Raw genomic sequence first — 12,712 nt, 5'->3', positions numbered from 1 at the left:
CTCGGCGCCGGCGGAGCCAGCGCTCCGGGCGCAGGCGGCGCTGGACTGCCAACCGAGGGTCGGAGAGAGGGGCGGGGCGCCGACGGCAGTGGGCGGGGCGAGGCGAGGACGGCGGGGGGCGGGGCGGGGCGGAACCCGAGCTCCTGAGAGTTGGGAGGGAAGACGGAACATCGCGATAATTCTCCCCTGTTCTCGCGGTTTCAAAACATCTTGGACGAGATGTTCGTTTTTCAAGCGCTGTGCCTATTGGCCAAAAGCTCGGCTTCCTCCAGCCTGGCCTCGCCCGTAGCTTAACTTAGACTTCCGGCTCCGGCTGGAGTTTTGCTGTGCTGAGAGCACTTTTTCCCTTTACTCGTTGAGGGGGGCAACTTAGCCCTTTCCAGCCTAGGGACTTGCCAATAACTGATTTGTTCTTTCATTCATACATTCATTCAGGGACTCGTGCACTTATTCATTGCATACATTGAGGAATTACAACAGTAGTAACACCGAGCGCTTATTGTGTACCAGGCAGCGTTCTAAGAGCTGTGCACAATCCCTTAAACCCTCACAGCAGTCTCATGACACAGGTACTAGTATCATACTCGTTTAACGAATGAAAATCTGATGTCTGGAAGGTTTATGTAATATGGCCAAGGTTAGTTATCAAGAGGTGAGCCTAAGCATGGGATTTAAGGGCTCACTGTGCGCGCTGACAGGTTCGTTCCAAAGATGAGGTGGGTAACCTAGTCTCTGCTCTTGAAATACCTAAAGTCTATTGTGTGAAACGGTTGCTAAAAGGGACACTAACAGCTTAGTAAATTAAATATTATGGCAGTTCCTAGAATGACTGAGTAGGCCGTCAATAAATAGTTCTTCAAAATGAGAATTCCTATGTCCGCGGAAAGATAACATCAAAGGAAGAAAGCATTATGCTAGTAAAAATAAAAATAATAATAGTAACAATAATAATTCTAAACATTGCTAAGGAACATTTTAAAAACATTTATTTTTTAAATATGATGTTTGTTAACATGGCAACTTTCTGAAATGAAGGGTTTTTTAAACTTCCTCTCATGAATCTGCTGTCATTCATTGTTCTTTGAAAAGCTTGATGTTGATTAATTTATTAGCGATTCATTGCCAGGCAACCTTGACTTTATAACTAGTTTCCTGTTGGTTTATTTAATTACTGTTAGAGATGAATAATCTCTAAAGCAAAGTTATACTAAATGAAAGTAACATTTATTCCAAGACGAGGTATGAGTTATAATGAAATACTTACCAATTACCCATTTATTAAACCTGGCCGTCAGAAGTTCCGGAACTATGTGGCATGGTGAATGTCATGTACTTCTAAGAACTTTGATATAAATACTTAGATACCTAAGAATTCTTAGATACCTAAGAATTTGTAGTACTTAGGAACTTTTTGCTGGACTTAAAACGAGGAAACCTAGTTTATGTAAAAACAAAAATACTTAGGTTATTAAGAATCAACCTAAATAAAAAGACTTGCTCCTAATACTGGAAAGTGACTCCAAAAATGATTAACAATAGGTCTTTTTAAAAGTAATCAATGTTAGCCACTTAGTTTTCATTTCTTAAAAACAAAAGAAATATTTTAATGCATTAATTTAACATCCAATTTTTTTAAATAAAATTTTTAAGTTTATTTTGAGAGAGAATGAGCTGGGGAGAGGCAGAGAGGAGGTGGGGGACAGAGGATCTGAAGCAGTTTCTGTGCTGACAGCAGAGAGCCACAGCATGGCTGGAACTCAGGAACTGAGCCCCAGTCAGATGCTTAACAGACTGAGCAACCTGGGCATCCCTATCATCTGATTTTTGTTTTTGTTTTTTTCCATATATATAAGTATAATTTATTGTCAAGTTAGCTAATGTACAGTGTATACAGTGTGCTCTTAGTTTTGGGGGTAGATTCCCATGAATCATCACATAAACAGCCAGTACTCATTCCAGCAAGTGCCCTCCTCAATGCCCATCACCCATTTCTCCCCTCCCCTGCCCTCTCCTATTAACCCTCAGTTTGTTCTCTGTGTTTAAGAGTCTCTTATGGTTTGCCTCCCTCTGTTTGAAACTATTTTTTCCCCTTCCCTTCCTCCATGGTCTTCTGTTAAGTTTCTGTGAAAACATATGATACCTGTCTTTCTCTGTCTTATTTCACTTAGCATAATACCCTCCCATTCCATCCACGTTGTAACATCCTATTTTTGATCATAAATAATGAATTATCTTTAAATAACTTCTACAGCCCTGAAATTGCTATAAAAACAGCCAAGGGATTCTGTGCCAGAATGTCAATTTGAATGTGTATCGATTTTCACAAAACACTCAAAATTCCTTAATCTGGCAATTTGGCAATCTTTGACAAACTTTAACATCAAAAGGCAGCAATACCACTTTAAGAAAATTCCAAGAAAAAGAAAACCCCATTTTAAAATTCCCACCTCTGGCCCTCCGGGATTGGGTTGCAAACTTCCACAAAATACTCTCTTCCACTCCCTATTGGTGCATGCTCTATCATTCATTGTTCGCCTGGAGTTTTGTGAGGTACCAGGTTGCTTTACGGGAAAAGACTGCTATAATTCAGTCTGCAACTGCCCTGCTTTAGACTTTTTCATGGTGATTAATTTGTACAAAGAATCACCAAACTCATACAGCGGGAACCAAACTGGCAAATCAGGCTGCGGAGACAACTGTGTAATTCGCTCGAAAAAGAAACAGAGATCCTCTCCTGCGTACTGGGTAAATTGACAAAGGATTTTACGACACAGAGATTTGAGAGTTAAAGAAACTTTTCCGGTTTTTCGATAGTTTTAAAGGAGTAAGCGTCAAAGGAGAACCAGATAAAATACAGGCGCAATCGTGGCAGGAAAAGGAGTTTTTAGAAGCTGTTTTTAGGGTGAGATTGGAAGAATGTTATTTCCAAATAATCATTGAATTTTTGAATGGTAAAGGGAACAAGGGAAAAGAAAAAGATTAATTATAGATTATTGTATTTCCTAAACTGCTGTGATTTATTGTTGTTTAATATGGATTTAGAGGGACACTTAGTAATATTATTGTAATATTATTGTAATACAATAATTGTATTATTGTAATTGTAATCAAAATATAAGAGAAAATTAGAATCCGCTTTGGATCCAAAATTTGTGTATATTTGTAGATTGGGTAATTCAGAGACAAATCTGCTAATGACCCAGGAAAACATAGTGTTGTTATATGTACCAGAATCAATGGGTAATTAATATAAGGATAAATTCTCAAAAAAGAAACCCAACATTTGTATTTTCAAAATGATATTTTCATTAAAATTATGAGGGACACCTGGGTGGCTCAGTCGGTTGAGCCGCCGACTTAGGCTCAGGTCTATGATCTCACGATTCGTGAGTTCGAGCCCTCCATCGGTCTGTATGCTAACAGCTCAGAGCCTGGAGCCTGCTTCAGATTCTGTGTCTCCCTCTCTCTCTGCCCCTCCCATGCTCACACTCTGTCTCTCTCTCTCTCTCTCTCTCAAAATAAATAAACATTAAAAAAAAAATTAAAACATGAAAGTTCAGGAAAATATTGATAAGCAAGAATAATTTTTATTTGAAATAGCAATATAATGTATTTTTTAGGATTCAGCCAAATATATAATGCCAAAGTATAGCACCTTAAAGATTCTTCATGTATTAATTCAACTAATAAATATACTTCGTGGCACATCTATATCTACAGAGCATAAATTAGAGTAGGAATGCAATAAATATTTTTTGAATGGCTTCTGTTATAGGGGGATATAAAATAATAAAATAAAGTCTCTCAAAAAACTCATACTCTAGCTGGGAAATGAGGCTTAAAACATCTAAACCAGAACTTCTGGACAGCTCTTGATGCATAGATACCTATTGTAAACCACAGGCACTTCAAGAGTATATATATCAGTGTGACCTGAAACATTCAGAGGGAGCTTCACAACATGCTTAAGACCCAGTTTGGTCCTGAGCAATAGGCAAAATTTCAGTAGATAAAAAAGGAGGGAATTGGCATCCCGGGTACTGGTTGAGTTGTTAGCAAATATGTGCAAGCCTGAAAAATGATGGACTCTGACTGCAGCAGAAGGTTCATTTGGGGACCTGTTTTTTGTGTGTGTTTTTTTAAGCAAAAAAGACCCCCAAAAAGTTGCATAAAGAGTCAAAATTGCAGGAATTAAGGGGTTTGGTCCTTGGTTTTCAGAAGGAGTGAGACCTAATGAGAGTAGTAACTGAAGAACATAAAACTGATAGCCTAATTTTAGATCGTTCCAAGAACAGAGACTAGGAATTAAAAGGACTTACTACTGTAACTAATGGAGTACAGATTGGTTAGCAGCCTTGTAAGAGACTTTATCCAAATTACTTTACTTTCCTATGGTTGACTAACAAATCTTAATGCATTTCTTTGCATTTTTCTAAAGCGTTGAGCTTATTTTTGGTCTAGTGGTACAAATATGAATTTTACTAGGTGTGGTGGTAGTTGTGCAATTAACACAATTAAAAGGGATCATTGTTCACATTAGATAAGTTCTTATTCCTTTTCCCTAGGATTTAGAACTATTTCTTGGTTCTGTTCAGCTGAATTGAAGAAATTTCAACCAAAGCAAAAACAAAACAAAAAAAAACCCTTATGATCGAAGAACACCATGAGAATATGGGAGGTATTCTTACTCAGACCATAGGCTTTCACCTGACGTGTTTCTCTGAGACAAAACTAAATTCCATACACTCAGTGAGCTGCCACCAGGTACCAGATACTTTCCACAGTGTTGGGCAAACAGGTGAATCAAGGATTAGCTCCCCCGATAAAAAAGTAAAGTCCTTCAGAAACACCAAGCTGGATGTTTGTCTCCGGCCTCAACACTTGCTTCAAAGAATCCAAAGCTCATCCATCCTAGTTTTTTTTTTTCTTTTTTCTTTTTTTTTTTAATTTTCTTTTTTTTGAACGTTTATTTATTTTTGGGACAGAGAGAGATAGAGCATGAACGGGGGAGGGGCAGAGAGAGAGGGAGACACAGAATCGGAAACAGGCTCCAGGCTCTGAGCCATCAGCCCAGAGCCCGACGCGGGGCTCGAACTCACGGACCGCGAGATCATGACCTGGCTGAAGTCGGACGCTTAACCGACTGCGCCACCCAGGCGCCCCTCTTTTTTCTTTTTTGAGAAAGAAATAGCATGAGGAGGGGAGAGGGGCAGAGGAAGAGAGAGAGAGAATGCCAAGCAGGCTCCACACTCAGCATGGAGCCCGACGTGGGGCTCTATCCCACAACCGTGGGATCATGACCTGAGCCAAAATCAAGAGCAGCAGCGCTCAACTGACTGAGCCTCCCAGGCATCCCCATCCTAAGTTTTTGATCAGTGGTTCTTAGTTAAATAGAGAAGGAGGAATCTCTGGCTGTGGAAAATAGTCTTTGGGACAAGGCCCCCTGCTGCAGATGACCGATGTGGTGGACCAAATTGCACTCACCAAATTTACGCCAATATCTCATTACTCCCCTGTATATCCTAGCCCTCTTTGCAGTTCAGGGAAGAATGAAATGTTAGCACTCGTGACCTCTGTCACTTCTGGCCAATAGCAGTGAAAAGCTCATCCACAGTTTTCCAATCTCCCGGTGTGCCGTGACGCCTGTTAGTTAAAGCTTGGTCAGCTTGGATCTCTAAATGACTTTGTGGATCATACATTCCACTCCCCACCCCCTACTCTGAAACCAAATGAGTCGATAGCATGAAGGAGCTAATGTTACCTCATTTTAGCCTATCCAGTCGTGTCCGCCTGTTAGCAGGTTTTCCCCTTGGGACATTGGCATTTCATTTAAGTTTTTTGTTTGTTTGTTTGTTTGTTTGGTTTTTAATTTGAGAGGGAGAGAACATGTGAGTGGGGTAGAGGAGCAGAGGGAAAGAGAGAATCTTAAACAGACTCCACACTCAGCACGGAGCCTTACACGGACTCCATCCCACAACCCTGGGATCACCAGCTGAGCCGATATCAAGAGTCAGAAGCTCAACTGACTGAGCCACCCAGGTGCCCCTAAGTTTTCTTCAGTGAAAAAAGAACCTCCATAGGGGCACCTGGGTGGCTTAGTCGGTTAAGCATCCGACCTCGGCTCAGGTCATGATCTCGGGGGTCTGTGAGTTCCAGCCCCGAGTCAGGCTCCATGCTGACAGAGCCTGCTTCAGATTCTGTCTCCCTCTCTCTCTGCCCCTCCCCCACTCACGCCCTGTCTCTCTTTTTCTCAAAAATAAATAAACATTAAAAAAAAATTTTTTTTTGAAGAATTTCCATAATTAACTGAGTTTCAGGTATCAGGTGTTTGGAGAGAGAACTCACATCATGAAGATGGTTTTTCTATTTTTTATTTTTTATTTTTTGCTTCTAAAAATTATTTTATCAGATTGGACAGTTTCAGATAACAATATCTTGCCATAAGACAGTAAACTGATTTGCAATTTCTAATAAATGATCTAACATTAATTTCTGCACTAACATTCAAATCACAAAAAGAAAATCCTGCCAAACATTTCAAAGATAAATGTAAAATGTGCATCTGTGTGCATATTATAAAAAGAAAAATATAGGTTTAAGATATCTGCCTTTCATGACTAACATTAAATAAAAAGGATTTTAGGAAAAGCATCAGACTTGCATGTTTTCTCTTTCTTCAATAAAGTTTTCTTTTTTTCCTTTTTTTTTTTTTTTATAATTTATTGTCAAATTGGTTTCTATACAACACCCAGTGCTCATCCCAACAGGTGCATTCCTTAATGCCCATCACCCATTTTCCCCTCTCCCCCACCCCCTCAGTTTGTTCTCAGTATTTAAGAGTCTCTTATGGTTTGCCTCCTTCCCTCTCTGTAACTCTTTTTTCTCCTCCTTCCCCTCCCCCCCTGGTCTTCTGTTAAGTTTCTCAAGATCAACATATGAGTGAAAACATATGGTATCTGTCTTTCTCTGCCTGTCTTATTTCACTTAGCATAACACTCTCCAGTTCCATCCACGTTGCTACAAAGGGCCAGATTTCATTCTTTCTCATTGCCAAGTAGTATTCCATTGTATATATAAACCACATCTTCTTTATCCATTCATCAGTTGATGGACATTTAGGTTCTTTCCATAATTTGGCTATTGTTGAAAGTGCTGCTATAAACATGGGGGTACAAGTGCCCCTATGCATCAGCACTCCTGTATCCCTTGGGGAAATTCCTAGCGCTATTGGTGGTCATAGGGTAGATCTATTTTTAATTTTTTGAGGGACCTCCACACTGTCTTCCAGAGCGGCTGCACCAGTTTGCATTCCCACCAACAGTGCAAGAGGATTCCTGTTTCTCCACATCCTCACCAGCATCTATAGTCTCCTAATTTGTTCATTTTAGCTGCTCTGACCGGCATAAGGTGGTATCTCAGTGTGGTTTTGATTTTTTTTTTTTATGTTCGTGGTGATATTAAAAAATTTAAAAGAATCTAAATAACAATAGGGTTTGCATATACAGCAGGGTATCTCCAAAAGACAATGTTCTACAGGCATCAACAATGTTATTTTTATTTTTTTTTTATTTTTTATATATATATATTTTTTTTATTTCCCTGATGAGGAGTGACGTTGAGCATCTTTTCATGTGCCTGTTGGCCATCTGGATGTCTTCTTTAGAAATCTCTGTTCATGTCTTCTGCCCATTTCTTCCCTGGATTATTTGTTTTTCGGGTGTGGAGTTTGGTGAGTTCTTTATAGATCTTGAATACTAGCCCTTTGTCCGATATATCATTTGCAAATATCTTTTCTCATTCCGTCCGTTGCCTTTTAGTTTTGTTGATTGTTTCCTCTGCAGTGCAGAAGCTTTTTATCTTCATGAGGTCCCAATAGTTTATTTTTTCTTTTAATCCACTTGCCTTTGGAGATGTGTCAAGTAAGAAATTGCCGCGGCTGAGGTCAGACAGGTTTTTTCCTGCTTTCTCCTCTAGGGTTTTGATGGTTTCCTGTCTCACATCCAGGTCCTTCATCCATTTTGAATTTATTTTTGTGTATGGTGTAAGAAAGCGGTCTAGTTTCATTCTTCTGCATGTTGCTGTCCAGTTCTCCCAGCACTATTTGTTAAAGAGACTGTCTTTTTTCCATTGGATATTCTTCCCCGCTTTGTCAAAGATTAGTTGGCCATACTTTTGTGGGTCCAATTCTGGAGTTTCTATTCTATTCCATTGGTCTGTGTATCTGTTTTTGTGCCAATACCATACTGTCTTGATGATTACAGCTTTGTAGTAGAGGCTAAAGTCTGGGATTGTGATGTCTCCTGCTTTGGTTTTCTTCTTCAATATTACTTTGGCTATCCGCGGTCTTTTGTGATTCCATACAAATTTTAGGATTGCTTGTTCTAGCTTTGAGAAGAATGCTGGTACAATTTTGATTGGGATTGCGTTGAATGTGTAGATTGCTTTGGGTAGTACTGATGTTTTAACAATATTTATTCTTCCAATCCATGGGTATGGAATGTTTTTCCATTTCTTTGTATTTTTCATGAAGATGGTTTAATTGTTCATCCAGTAAACATTTCTTGAGGCCTACTAGGTGCCAGGAACTAATGCATATGATCTATGTATTCATAGAACCATAGCATTAATTTAGGGTTGGTTTTCAAGATTTGGGAGTCTCTGCCACATTGTTTTGAGAATTAGGGCTGTCCAATCTTAGGAAAGTCCTGTAGTCATAGATATTTAAAAGCCAGAATTACACATAAAAGTGCATTGTTTATTCAGGTTTATAGCTACATATAAACCTGTTTATTCAGGTTTATAGCTATTTTTAATGGCTTTAGTGAAGTGTTATTTACATGTCATAAAATTCACTTATCTTAAGGATACAACTCAGTTATTTTTTAGCAAATTTAGAGTTGTGCAAGTATTAATCACATTGGAATTCTAGAAAATTCCATCACTTTAAAAAGAACCTTATGCCCATTTGCAGGCACTTCCCACTCCTACCCCAGGCTAGGCAATCACTGATAAACTTTGTTTCTATAGGTTTGCCTTGTCTGGTATCATACTGTATGTGGTCTTTTGCATCTGGCTATAGCACAATGTTTTTGAAGTTTATCTATGTTATAGCATGTATCAGTATTCCATTCCTTTTTCATTGCCAAATAATATTCCATCATATGGACAATACCACATTTTGTTTATCCATTCACCAGTTGATGAACATTTGGATTGATTTCAGTTTTTAGCTATTGTAAATAATGCTGCTATGAAGATGTGTACAGGTTTTTGTGTGAACAGGTGTTTTTGGCCTCTTGAGTATTTACCTATGCACGGAATTGCTGGTTTATGTGGTAATTCTATGTTTAACTTTATGAGGAATTACTCAACTGCTTTGTAAATGCACAATTTTACTTTCTGCCAGTGATTTACGAGAAGTCCAATTTTTCTACACCCTCTCCAAAGCTTCTTATTGTCTGTCTCTTTGATTATAGTAATTCTGGTGGGTGTGAAGTGATTCTCATTGTAGTTTGGATTTTCACTTTCCAATGAGTAGTGATTTTGATTTTTTGCTTATTGGTCATTCATATATCTTCTTTGGTAAATTGTCTTTTCAAATATATTTTAAATGTTTTTATTTATTTTTGAGAGAGAGAGAGAGAGAGAGAAAGAGAGAGGGAGAGAGCACGCATGTGGAGGAGGGGCAGAGAAAGAGGGGGACAGAGGATCCAAAACAGGCTCTGCACTGACAGCAGAGAGCCCAATGCAGGGCTTGAACTCACAAATTGCAAGCTCATGAACAGAGCAGAAGTCAGATGCTTGACCAACTGTGCCACCCAGGCACCCCATGTCTTTTCATACATTTTGCCTATTTTTTCTTGGGTTGTCTTATTACCGAGTTGTGTTTATTATTTTTGGGGGGTTGAAGTTCATTATCAAATATGTGATATATCTACAAGTGTTTGGAAACATATTTGCAAATATATTCTCCTATTTTGTGAGTTGTCTTTTAACTTTCATTATGGTGTCTTTTGAAGCAACAAAAATTTTTAATTTTCATGAAGTCCAATTTATCTATTTTTTTCTTTTATCTATTGTGCCTTTGGCATTGTACATAAGAAATCTTTGTCTAACCCAAGCTTATACATAGCCCTATGTTTCCTAAGAGTTTTCCAGTTTTAGCTCTTACTTTTATGCCTTTGACCCAGTTGGAGTTAATTTTTGTATATGGTGTGAGGTAGAGCTCCAGTTTCTTTCTTTTACATGTCCCTATCCAGTTGTTCTAGCATCATTTGTGAAAAGGACTATTATTTGTGCCTTGAATTACCTTGGTACTCTTGTCAAAAAATAATTGACCAGGGTGCCTGGGTGCCTCAGTTGGCTAAGCATCCAACTTTTGATTTTGGCTCAGGTCATGATCTCACAGTTTGTGAGATCAAGCCCCACATTAGGCTTTGTGCTTACAGTGTGGAGCCTGCTTGGGATTCTCTCTCCCTCTCTCTCTGCCCTTCCCTCACTTGCATGAGTGCTTTCTCTTTCTCTCTCTCAAAATAAATAAATAAACTTTAAAATAATAGTAATAATAATAATGATGATAATAATTGACCTTAAGTGTAAGGGTTTATTTCTGGACTCTCAATTCTATTCCATTAATCTACATGTCAGTCCTTATGCCAGTACCACTTGCTTTGATTACTGTAGCTTTTTAGGAAGTTCTTAAAATGGAAGTGTGAATCATCCAACTTTGTTCTATTTTGGATTGTTTTAACTATTCTAGGTCTCTTGCATTTCCATGTGAATTTAAGGTCAAATTATACTCTCACAAAAAAAAGGCAGTTGAAATTTTGATAGGGGTTACATAAAATTTATGGATCAACTTGGAGGATATTGCTATCTTAATAATATGAAGGCTTCTAATCCATGAACATGGAATATATCTCATTTATTTAGGTCTCCTTTGACTTCTTTCAGCAATGTTGCATAATTTTCAGTGTACAAGTTTTGTATTTCTTTTGTTAAATATATTCCTAAGTACTTTATTCTTTTTGATGCTATTGTGAGTGGAAATGTTACCTTAATTTCATCTTCAGATTGATAGATATGTAATTTTTGTTTATTTTGTATCCTCTGATATTGCTGAAATTGTTTAATAGTTCTAGTAGGATTTTGTTATTGTTTTTGTTTTGTTTGGGTGTGTGTGTGTATCTCCCTTAGAATTGTCTCCATATAGGATCATGTCACCTGATAATAAAATTTTATTTCTTCCTTTCTAATCTTCATGCCTTTTATTTCTTTTTCTTGCTTTATTGCACTGGTTAGAATATCCACTACAGTCTTGAATACAAGTGGTGACAGCAAACATCCTTGCCTTGTTTCCAATCTTACAAGAGAATTATTCAAACATTCACCATTAAGTGTGATGTTAGCATTAGGGTTATTTTTAGTTTTTATTAGCCCTTTATCAGGTTAAGGAAGTTTTATCCTAAGTAGATGTTGGATTTTACCAAGTGTGTTTTTTTTTCTGCATTTATTAAAATGATCATGTAGATTTTGTCTTCTATTCTATTAATGTGGTGTATTACATTAATGATTTCAGGTGTTAAACCAAATTTACATTCCAGGAATGAAGCCCCCTTGGTCATAATGTATAATCTTTTTTATATGTTGCTGGATTTGGTTTTCTTTTTTTTTTTTTAAGTTTATTTATTTATTTTGAGAATGACAGAGAGCACAAACAGGCAGGCACAGAGAGAGAGGGAGAGAGAAAGAATCCCAAGCAGGCTCCACACTGTCAGCGTGGAGCCCAACTCAGGGCTCAAACCTGAGCAAAACCAAGAATCGGATGCTCGACCAACTGAGCCACACCCAGGCCCCCTATATTTGTTTTTCTCATATTTTGTTGAAGACTTTTTGTGTTCACAATCATCAAGGGTATTGGTTTATTGTTTTCTTATTATGTCTTCATCTGGCTTTGGTATCAGGATAATATTGACCTCATAGAATGAGTTGTAAGGGATTCCCTCCTCTATTTTCTGATAGAATTTTCAAAAGATTCGTATTACTTCTTTAAAGGTTTATTAGGATTTGCCACTGGAGCCATCTAGGTCTGGGCTTAGCTTTGTGTAAATGTGTTTGGGTTTTTTGTTTGTTTGCTTTTGTTTTGTTTTGTTTTGTTTTGTTTTGTTTTGTTTTGTTTTAGAGAAAGGGAGAGAGAGAATCTCAAGCAGGCTCCACACTCAACATGGAAACCAATAAGGGGCTGCATCCCACGACTCTGGGATCATGACCTGAGCCAAAATGAAGATTCAGACACTCAATCGACTAAGCCACCCAAGTGCCCTGCTTTGTGTAAATATTTTAAATTACTAATATAATTTATTTACTTGTTATAGTTCTATTCAGATTTTTTATTTCCTTTTTATACAGTTTGGGTATTTTATATCCTTCTAGGATGTTTTCCCATCTCAGCTTTTTGATGCCCCAGCTTACATAGGGGCAAGGTTGCTTTTTAACTAGTAGACTCTCATACAGTCATAATGGTTGTTATTTTCCAGGAGCCATGCCCTGGGGGCTCCTGCCCCTCCCTCAAGTTTCCCTACATCTCCCCACAAGTCAGCACCCAAAGGTTAACACCTGTAACAGCAGGGGACCTTCTGAACCTAGCTCCAGCATAGTTTCCATCTATACAGATTGGTTGGTCCTCCTGCTATACCAGTTATTAAGTTTTTGA

The 12,712-nt window shown here is 38.2% G+C and overlaps 2 protein-coding genes across 4 annotated transcripts in view; one reads left to right on the top strand and one right to left on the bottom strand.

The window, feature by feature from the left end:
* Window positions 1-83, bottom strand: part of LRRC28 (leucine rich repeat containing 28) — a 133,809-nt gene extending 133,726 nt beyond the window's left edge. Inside the window, exon 1 of one of the 2 annotated variants that reach the window (XM_030317487.2) lies at window positions 1-83. The gene's annotated coding sequence lies outside the window, so the exon portion shown is untranslated. The other variant, XM_030317488.2, reaches the window with a different exon arrangement.
* A 2,454-nt stretch (window positions 84-2,537) lies between these two features.
* TTC23 (tetratricopeptide repeat domain 23) overlaps window positions 2,538-12,712 on the top strand; it is a 101,430-nt gene continuing 91,255 nt past the window's right edge. The window contains exon 1 of one of the 2 annotated variants that reach the window (XM_030317484.2): window positions 2,538-2,745. The gene's annotated coding sequence lies outside the window, so the exon portion shown is untranslated. The other variant, XM_030317485.1, reaches the window with a different exon arrangement.

This window comes from Lynx canadensis, chromosome B3 (assembly GCF_007474595.2).
Source record: "Lynx canadensis isolate LIC74 chromosome B3, mLynCan4.pri.v2, whole genome shotgun sequence".
Lineage (NCBI taxonomy): Eukaryota > Metazoa > Chordata > Mammalia > Carnivora > Felidae > Lynx > Lynx canadensis.
The sequence above is the reverse complement of the archived record's forward strand: the minus strand, read 5'-3'. Positions and strand labels throughout refer to the sequence as shown.